A 9,144-nucleotide genomic window follows, 5' to 3' on the forward strand; every position below is an offset into this window, starting at 1 on the left:
GCCTATTTAAGAACAAGAAGAGCAAAAATAATCATTTTGAAGCATTCTGGGGCATTTTGGAAAGACTAGTGAAATTGAGCGCGCAGCCGACGTTGTTTTTTTAAAGCGAGTGATTCTTGCTGCCGAAGACCTGCGATGTCGCTCTGCATTGACCGTTTCTCTGCCAATATGGCACCAGATAGCATTAGCTAAACTCGTAGAGCAAACTAATATAACATGATATATACTCTTACTTCATTCATTACATCTCTTCTCATCCCCTATAACATGTGTTTAGAAAAAACATGGCAGAATCAAAGTTATATATACTAGAAAAGTACATGAACCACTTAATTTCTGGATTGGCTGGCCGTGTCTCTACCTAAGGATGAGCATTAGCTCACTGATTAACGAAGATTTTTTAAGTTTTAGTAACACAATATTTTTGCTAAATCATACAACTCTATGATAGTGTTCTCTACCGCTTTTTTATAGCAAAGCCCGTTACCAACATCTTTTAGCTTTCCCACCAAGTTAATATTCTTTGCTTGTTTTTCTTTTTACCCCTTTCCTACTATGGGGGAGCAAATCGTGTGCTAACGATGGGACGAACAGGACTTCTATCTCGTGTAGATTACGGCAGCAAGAAATCAAGAACTAAAAGAGCGATGCTACCATCGTCATTGAGTTTTGAAATTGGCCGCCAATCAATCCTACTTGACTTCCGGTGGGATTTCCGCCAAACGTCTTCTTTCTCTCCTTCGAAGTGCGACGCCTTTGCTCATTCCATGGCGGCTGCGCCATAAGCCCGTTCATCCTTCGAGTATCGTCTCTTATGTGACCCCCAAGTCTTGTGATTCGACCATCCCACGTTATTCCCCCCCCGCCCGCCAGCCAGTCTTGTGCTTACTAGACACCCAAAAAGAAAGAGAGAGGAAGAGAGAGAATGTCTCAACATATAACACACACGTGGGTAGCAGACACACACATCTATTCCACGTGGTACCACTTCTTTTAACTCAAAACATGTACTTAGCCGCTCTACAATTTCTATACTCCCTATCTGCTTCTTTCCTTTTAGGGCAATCGTGACTAGTAAATTAGCGAGGGAGGTAAATTTAAATTCATGTTGGCCCCGTTGTCTCGACGGCAGAGACTCGTCTGCATCGTATGCCTTTCACCGAGACCTACCCTCTCCTCCTTTAATTCTTTTCTCTACTCTGCCTACTCTAGCAAACGGAGCCCTAGATTTTCTATCCCCCGTTACCATATAGTTAAACTAGAGTGGTTTCTTCAACATTTCCGAAATTATTATGCACTGACCATATCCACAGTAATGGTACACGTCTATCGAAATAGTTCTTACCAGGATATACATGAACGGGAAGGCTCTTATACTAGCGAAGAACGCAGGCAGGATCTCTTCGATCTCGGCGCAAAAGGGAAATGGTACTTGTTGGAGCTTGTCAGAGCCAGAGATTTCCTAGATTTCCAGTGTGGGGAGCGAATACGTACGAAGGGTTACTGTGGGGAATGGAACGAGGATTCGGCCGTAGGGAGCGTGTGATCCAAATGAGAAGAAACCGCGCCGCTGTCTTCATCGTCGTATTGCGATTTCTGAGCTTGTATTAATATAAATTTAGCCTTTCGGTTAGGATAGTACGATTTAGCGGACGCGCGAGAAAAAGGAAAGGCAAGGGGGCTGCTAAATCGCACTAAGATCCGCGAATTTGAGTCTAGCGAGTGGTCTCCCTCGATCACGAGTAGAAGTTCAACTCGGAATGTACGCCCCTGACTGGCTGGTCTGGCTTTTCTTTGTAGGATATAATGGACTCATGTGCATTTTGGTCCCGTTGCTTTTACATTTATATCTACGTAAATAAATTGGAAACTGAGAGTTTTCGCTGGGCAGGCGTGATTAGTGGAAGTGGAGTTTAACATAGCCGGGTCTTTAGGCTATTGAGATAATCGTTTGTAACATCGCTCTTATTGTACAAACAAATTGCGACAATTATTATTAATTTTATACATGCTGATTCTAAAATGAGTGAACCGAATTTCAAATAAAACTTTAATAAAAATGATTGTTTATATAATAGTCATTAGAAAAAAATAATCGACGAAACTTCACATTATGACACGATCATGCCTCTGTGTAGGGAAGTGAAGTACGTGTCGCCAGGTCTAGCTAACGTGTGTTAATAATTAAATTAAATTTTAAACTAGCTCGATTGAAGTGTAATAAACTACTACATTATTATTTCTATCTGTATATGACGGTGCTCACTTAAGTGCTAGCATCGAGGACTAAACAAATTCTCGATTACAACTCCGGCTTTCTTGATTCGATTGCATCAGCTCGGGGCAACGAAACCTTTGCTTTTTTCGTCAGAGATTAGTGGCGAAACTATTGCAACTATGTGCTATGTTTGCGTCGAACCCTGACTGTGCTCTTTGCGTTACCCCATCATCCCACCAAGCTATCGTCTCGGCCACCAAAGATCTTCTTTGCTTCTACAGAAAACCCCACGTGCGGCTCCCTAATGTAACGTAGACAGTTGAGGAGTGGCTCTAGACTGCGCAACTGCAGCAAACAATATTTAGTGGTTCACCGTATGGTAAACGATAGCAGTGAACCATGGCATGCGAGAAACGAATGAGCAGATCAGATACTCCTCGATGGGGCCACATCAACACCATTGTTGTCTCTACCAGTTGAATTGCCACTTACCACATCCCTCTCAAAAGAAAAAGACTAACTTTAGGGATAGCAAAGCATGTCACGTCGCCATATAGCAAAATATATTTCGGTTGGGCAGGGTAATCCAGCAATTACAGGAAGTCCGTCCTACTGAGGGTGGCTAAGCAGTTGTAACTAGGTAGGTACAGCTTAGGAGAACGTGCAAAAATTTCTGTGCCAATAGATGCGCGAGACAATGACAGGACCTAAACACAAACTATACGAAGGCAAAGTTGTAGGGTACCATCGCGCAATTGATCAGGCAGTCCGTTGAACTAGAGGAATGCAAAGACAAGGACATCAGAAAAGGCTAAGCAATGCAAAACCCAAAAAAGCACTAAAAATACATTGAGTTGAGAAAAGTGACAAAAATATAGCTACATCGAGTACTAAGACATATCGAGTACTAACGAAACTTCTTGCAATCATCGAGGAAAGAATGTTTACAAAACGGTAGTAGAAAAAGGACCAGTGTCAGCTTGTCGATGAGAAGGTACCGAATAAGCATGCGGTTATTTAGAGCATAGGAATGCATGGCCTAAAGGGTTAAATCATTTTCGTTCGGATTTCCATAGTAGAGTTTTTTTTTTGAAGATTGACGTGGTCCTTTATTAATCGTTAATGTGGTGAATAGAAATATTAGGTACAACCCAAGGGAGACACCAGTTAGCTATATAAGCATTCGGCAGATTATTAAGTGTCAGGGTTTTTCTTCTCTTTTTCTTCCCACAACGCTACAAAATTTAGTAAACCAAGAAGCTAATTTTTATTTATAAATGTAGTTAACGATCTAAACTTTCGATAACTTGCGCTCGTTGAATAAATCATTGGCGCCAGGGTGGTTTTTAGCGGTTATTTTTCTCTTTGTTAAGACCATGTATCTTAATGACAAATTAACTTGAACATTGTAGTTACATCGTTACAGTTCCTTATGTTACATATATGAAAATAGGCTTTTGCGACGATGCTGGCAAAGCTGGTTTCAGCACTGCGAAAAAAAAAAAAAAAATGTACAAAACGATCACGAAACATAAGTTAATCCCTGTGTTTTACATGCGTATTAAAAAAATCGGCAAAAGACTAGGTCGTTGAAACCAGCTGAACATATCTTCTTTTTAAAATGTATCAATGTATAGAAACGCAAGCTACCCTAATGTGGGTCGTGAAATGCTGGAGTTGCCAGCCCAGTCACCACCTGCAGATAGTTGGTTATAGCAGGTTTCATTGAAATGGTGGAAAGGAGCATGCTCTGTTGAGCTTGTTGTTGTGAGCTGATCTCAAAGAAGATGTTCTCGAACACTGGAAGCGGGTTCAGGGGAAACGGGCCATCTGCATGACAATACGAGATTGATGCTCTTATTGGCTGGTAGTCGAGCGAGCTCCACTTTCACTAGCCTGCTAGTGGATGGAGTTATTCGCGATAGCTTTTGTCAGCAGCACCGTTCGGTCGGTTTTCCCCTTTATTATGATGTCGTCACCTGGTTATCGTCACGTACTCTATTGATGCGTTCTTATAATTCTACTGTGGCTTCCTGAAGATGTAATATCATCAATAGGAATGGTTGTTGCCTGCCGTTCGTTTCAGGTTGAGGAAGAGCTGGATTCATCGCAATGATCATGTTTGTGGGCCTTGTTTTAATTTATCATTAGTATAATTATGCACGAATTATTTATATTAAGCTAAGTATATACTGCGGGAATATTTTTTCTTGTAAACGTTTCAAGTTGGCGGAAATGATTCATTAATGATTGACTAAAAAGGGCTAAAAAAAAAAAAACCTCTCAGAACAAAGGTTGCCTTTGTTGAATTGTTTTTCGTTTCGTAAACGGGGACGTCCAGTTGTTGAAATTTGTTGAATAAAATGGTATATGCGGTCTATACCATACGTTTTAACAGAAAGCTAAGCCACTAAGCCCCTATGAAGTAAAAAAATTCGAGAAACATACGAAAAATGACATGTGCAGGCGTATTTTTTGTTATTTTTTTAGATCAAGATCACCTTAATTTTTTTAATCAATGCTTATTTCGATGTCCAGTGCGCAAACAAGTTGTCCGCTTCTTCATTTAAATATCTGTTTGTCTTCCAATTGCTTTAAGAAAATTATTGGCATGATGATTTATGGTCCTTATGTATTCGTATGGTAGTGTGCGGACCATCTCAAGTTAAAGTCTGTTTTACAGTCAAAATAATCGGAAATCGGTTTTTGTGTTCCGGCTAATATACTTTAAATTTGTTTATATAAGTGGCACACAAGTCTGGTAAAGATGTTGCGTGCAGAAACATTTCCCAAAATAGCTGGTGATGATGGTCTCTTATTTTTAAGACATCTGAAGGATCGGCGATGGTAGCGTTTAACTTAACGTAGTGTGTTCGTTTATGTTTATCTTCTATTGATATGACAAACTATTCTGGTCCTGTTTTTCACCAAGGCTTCATAAATTCTCTGTTGTTTTTTAAGGACGTTAAAAGCTGCGCCTAAACTAAGCTGTACCTGCGCCACAAGTGTATTTAATGCAGATGTACTTAGGTCCCAGTAAAAGGACTGACTACTGGATTACTGATCTAAACTATAATTAGTTTTAACTGCAGTCTAAAATCCATCAATGCGATAATTTTTGGATTGATAAAGTTAGAAACTGCTTAGTCTTTTATAAAGTCTTTGCATCATAATATGACGTCTGGATTGTTCTGAATCGTCGCTGTGAGAGCAGCTGTGAACGTTATCTTTGAAGGTCGTTCAAAAACAACGTCTCCATGTCGTAAACATGCGATCGAGGTAATACGAAAAAAGCACAAAAATGAGCAAAAACCTAAAGATTTTCAACCTCTTAGACAATTTTTTGGTGAAATCAACTAAAAGAAAAAAAAATATGAAATTCATTTTGCAATAACTCTGTGAAAACTTTATAGTAATAAACAGTCATTAAAACAATTCTTTCCTTAAAACGTGCACTTGATTTCCTGTAATCTGTAAGATTGTAACCTATCGGACGAAACTTCAGCTCTGACAGCCAAAAAGACGTCCAGCTGGTTGAATTGCTCCTTTGCCGTTTGCAAGCAGGCCCCAGCAATCTGCGACGTTTGTTCCTGTGTTTAAATGGACGAGCAATAGTCAACCCCGAATGGGGCAGTGTCAGCAGAAGAGGGCCGCTTGACAGCATTCATTTTACTGGGGTGTCGAAATTGACTGAGGAGGTGAGGCAGTCATGGTAACAGTGGCTCCAGTAGCTGTTGCAGCAGCAAGTATTATTCGAATTTGAATTGCGAGTTAGGCGAGAGCATCGCTCCTCGATCGAGGCTTGTGCTATTATGATTCTCAACGAGGTTGTGGGCCAACCGTGCCCAACGAAAGAGGCTTGCGTTCGCATAACAATAGCAAAAGAAAGAAAGACCTGTTGTGTAGAACGCGGCGGCAGTAGACCTTTTTGCCATGGCAACGGCAATGACGATGCTCTCTCGAGTTGTCACGTAGCTGTGGCAAGAAATAGAGAAACAGTAAACTTCCCGTTCCAGTTATAGTAGCTCTGTTTAGACGTAACCGTTATCACAGTATTTAGCACGTTTAAATATATCCATGATAGATAATATTAAAATGCGATAAAGCGTCAACAGGATTTTTTGTGGCAAAAAAAAACCATTTCCCACAAGCGTCTAGCCTGGGTCCTGTAAAAGAGAATCATTGTACGAGTAATTTCTTGGCAAGTTACAACTATTTCCGCAGTTTAAATAGTTCCATTGGCATGCTATCTTTTAGTTCAACTTTTTTCGACTGAAAAGTAAGAGTATCGGGTATAGATGCCTCAAAAAATGTTTTGTTTTCAAAAAAATTAGTTTTTGACAGGTTTTTATGAAGGAAGAGCATTTTGCTAGAACCCTGAACCTTAATGTGTAGGGTAAAGGAATAACAGGACATGGAATTCTGTAAGATATCCTGGAAAGGTAAGAAGATATACCTAAGGTGACAAATAATAATAACATTTGGATTACCATTACGTACCTACTTTTTGTAGTAGGATTCCATATTAGGTTTAAGCTAGCACTTCTATTAGCTATATAGTAGCTTTCTTCTATATAGGAAGGAAATCGTTTTTTGGTACTACTGGGCAGCTTTTAGGGAAGTACTCATTTTTGGACTAAATCACTAATCGCTCAACATTTCCACAATTATCCAAACTTCAAACAAACGTCCATCATACTGTCCATTCTTTAGTCGCCATGAGTTTTACAAAGCCTTTCCTTTCGTCAAGCTTCGATATCTCTTCGAAAATATAAGCTAGATTTTCGTCTTATTTTTCTTCTACCATAACGTACATCCTTCGTAGTTTTTCTCAAAGCTTACGTATTCATCACATTAAAAAATTTCATAGTAAGGATTGTTGATAAACTGAAACAAGTTGTTTTTGTACGAAGCATGCGTTCGTCAGCTGTTATTGGTACTAAACAGTCAATTCTTTTTATTAAGCTATCTGGAAGTGTCTAGAGGATTGCAAAACTTGAACAGCTTTCAAGCTAGTGAACCATATTGGTAAGTATTTACAATAAGTTATTGCCTCTACACTACTATAGGTTGATTTAGTACCCTCAGAGAATCATTAACCTAGAGACGAAAATATTGTGAGGCGTTGTAGATCAATGCTCATCAATGAAGCTCCTGCTTCTTAAAAATGAAAATGCTAGTCGAGTCTAGGGAAATGAGAACGTAGAGTTAGAAGTCCCCTAGAGAAACAATAGTTTATTATTGGGACACGCAATCAAGCTGGCTAATGATGATGTGAGGTAAGCATGGGTAAGATGTTTAAAGCCTAAGACGTCAATCTAATTGTCGTGATTAGAAGCTTCTGGTTTATGGCAACAATACTCTGCAGCTGGGTCTTTTGTTGCTAATAGTTGCATAAATTATTGCATGTTTCTTTATCTTCGATTTTCTCAGTTACTATAATTTCATAATTCGCTGTAACGTACGTTATAACTCGTTGTTAGTAAAGACAGGGCACACATTGTTCTTGCCTTATCTGTTCAGAAGCTTCCATGATTGCGCAACCCGTTAAGGGTCCTGAGATGGTCAGCTCGAGTGCATACAGTCTCCTAATTCCCGCTGCTGAATATACCCGGCACCTTCAGGAAACGGAAACTCAATCACTGAGCGTTCATTTTCAGATTTACGCGATACCTTTTCACCCGAACTCAGTATTCTCTGATAACGCCCGATCAGCTTATGATAGAAGACAGCCAAAGTTTAGCAATTCAAGGTGTTTTCAAATTCCATCCGCTATTGGTGAATAGCTTAACAGCTGGTTCTTTTTGTTTTAGGCTTAGTTCCGAACAGCCCCTAGGCGACCGATGCCGTCAGGTCGTTTTGGCAAGAGCAGGAGGTTCATTTAAAGAATACCAGAGTATATAAACTTCTTCATGTCGTAAATAGAACTCTGAGGTAACCTCCGAAGGGTCCCATATGCAAACACATACAAAAAAGACGGATGATTGTTGAGAGTTACTAGACATCCCGCTTCTGTCACAGTTGTTCTGGCTTTTGGACAATTATCGAACTGAGAATGAACTATAATTTTTCCTCTATGTTATCAACAATTTATAAAATTACAAGAATAATAATGTATACTGTTGTATAATAGAGTAATAACATTGAATATAAAATAATATTGAATTTATGAAGAATAATAATATTGTATGTCCTAACGCCCCCGGCATTTTTAATCTGTGTTACACGTCAGTAGAGATAGAACTGTTGTTTGTTGACTTTTCCTAAATAATAATAATAATATTTTTTTCTAGAGGATTAACTGTAAAATGGCTCGTGGACTAGTTCCGAACTTCACACATGGGCACTGGCCCGGAAGTGTGAGACCCGCTCTCACTAAACATCAGCCATGTGCTTATCCTCACCTAAGCCAATCACACATTATTTTGGTCGAGCCAATAACCGAGAACTGGTACTACGATATAATGATTGTAGGACCGTCAGTAAACGTTCCAACCCTTGATGGGTTTGTCGTCGTCCCGGGCAGTCGTTCAAGCTCTTTGTTTCTCTCCGTCACCGTTGATATTTTATGGTTGCTATTTAGGATCTAAGGCATAATTTTGGACTGGTCTTGCAGGGCTTATCCGAGTTTTCCTCAAACAGACTTATAAACCGACCTGGCATGGTAATCATTTTCCAACGCTAGCATCCGTGACATCGGCTGTCATGCTTGCGTTGCATATCATACAAATGGTGATTTCAGTCTTATTTATTGTACCTGGGCATCATATAGTACGTTGTGACACGACCATTTCTCTTGAGTCACTTGACTAAAATTCTAACAATCAGTCTGTACTTCTAAGGAGTTGTCTAACGGGGCGCTTCGCCACTGCTGTCATTCCCTTCTAATTCGCTGTTTTGTCTTTTCCTTTTCTAGCTTGATTGTC

The sequence above is a fragment of the Varroa jacobsoni genome, unplaced genomic scaffold (assembly GCF_002532875.2).
Source record: "Varroa jacobsoni isolate VJ856 unplaced genomic scaffold, vjacob_1.0 contig00460, whole genome shotgun sequence".
Lineage (NCBI taxonomy): Eukaryota > Metazoa > Arthropoda > Arachnida > Mesostigmata > Varroidae > Varroa > Varroa jacobsoni.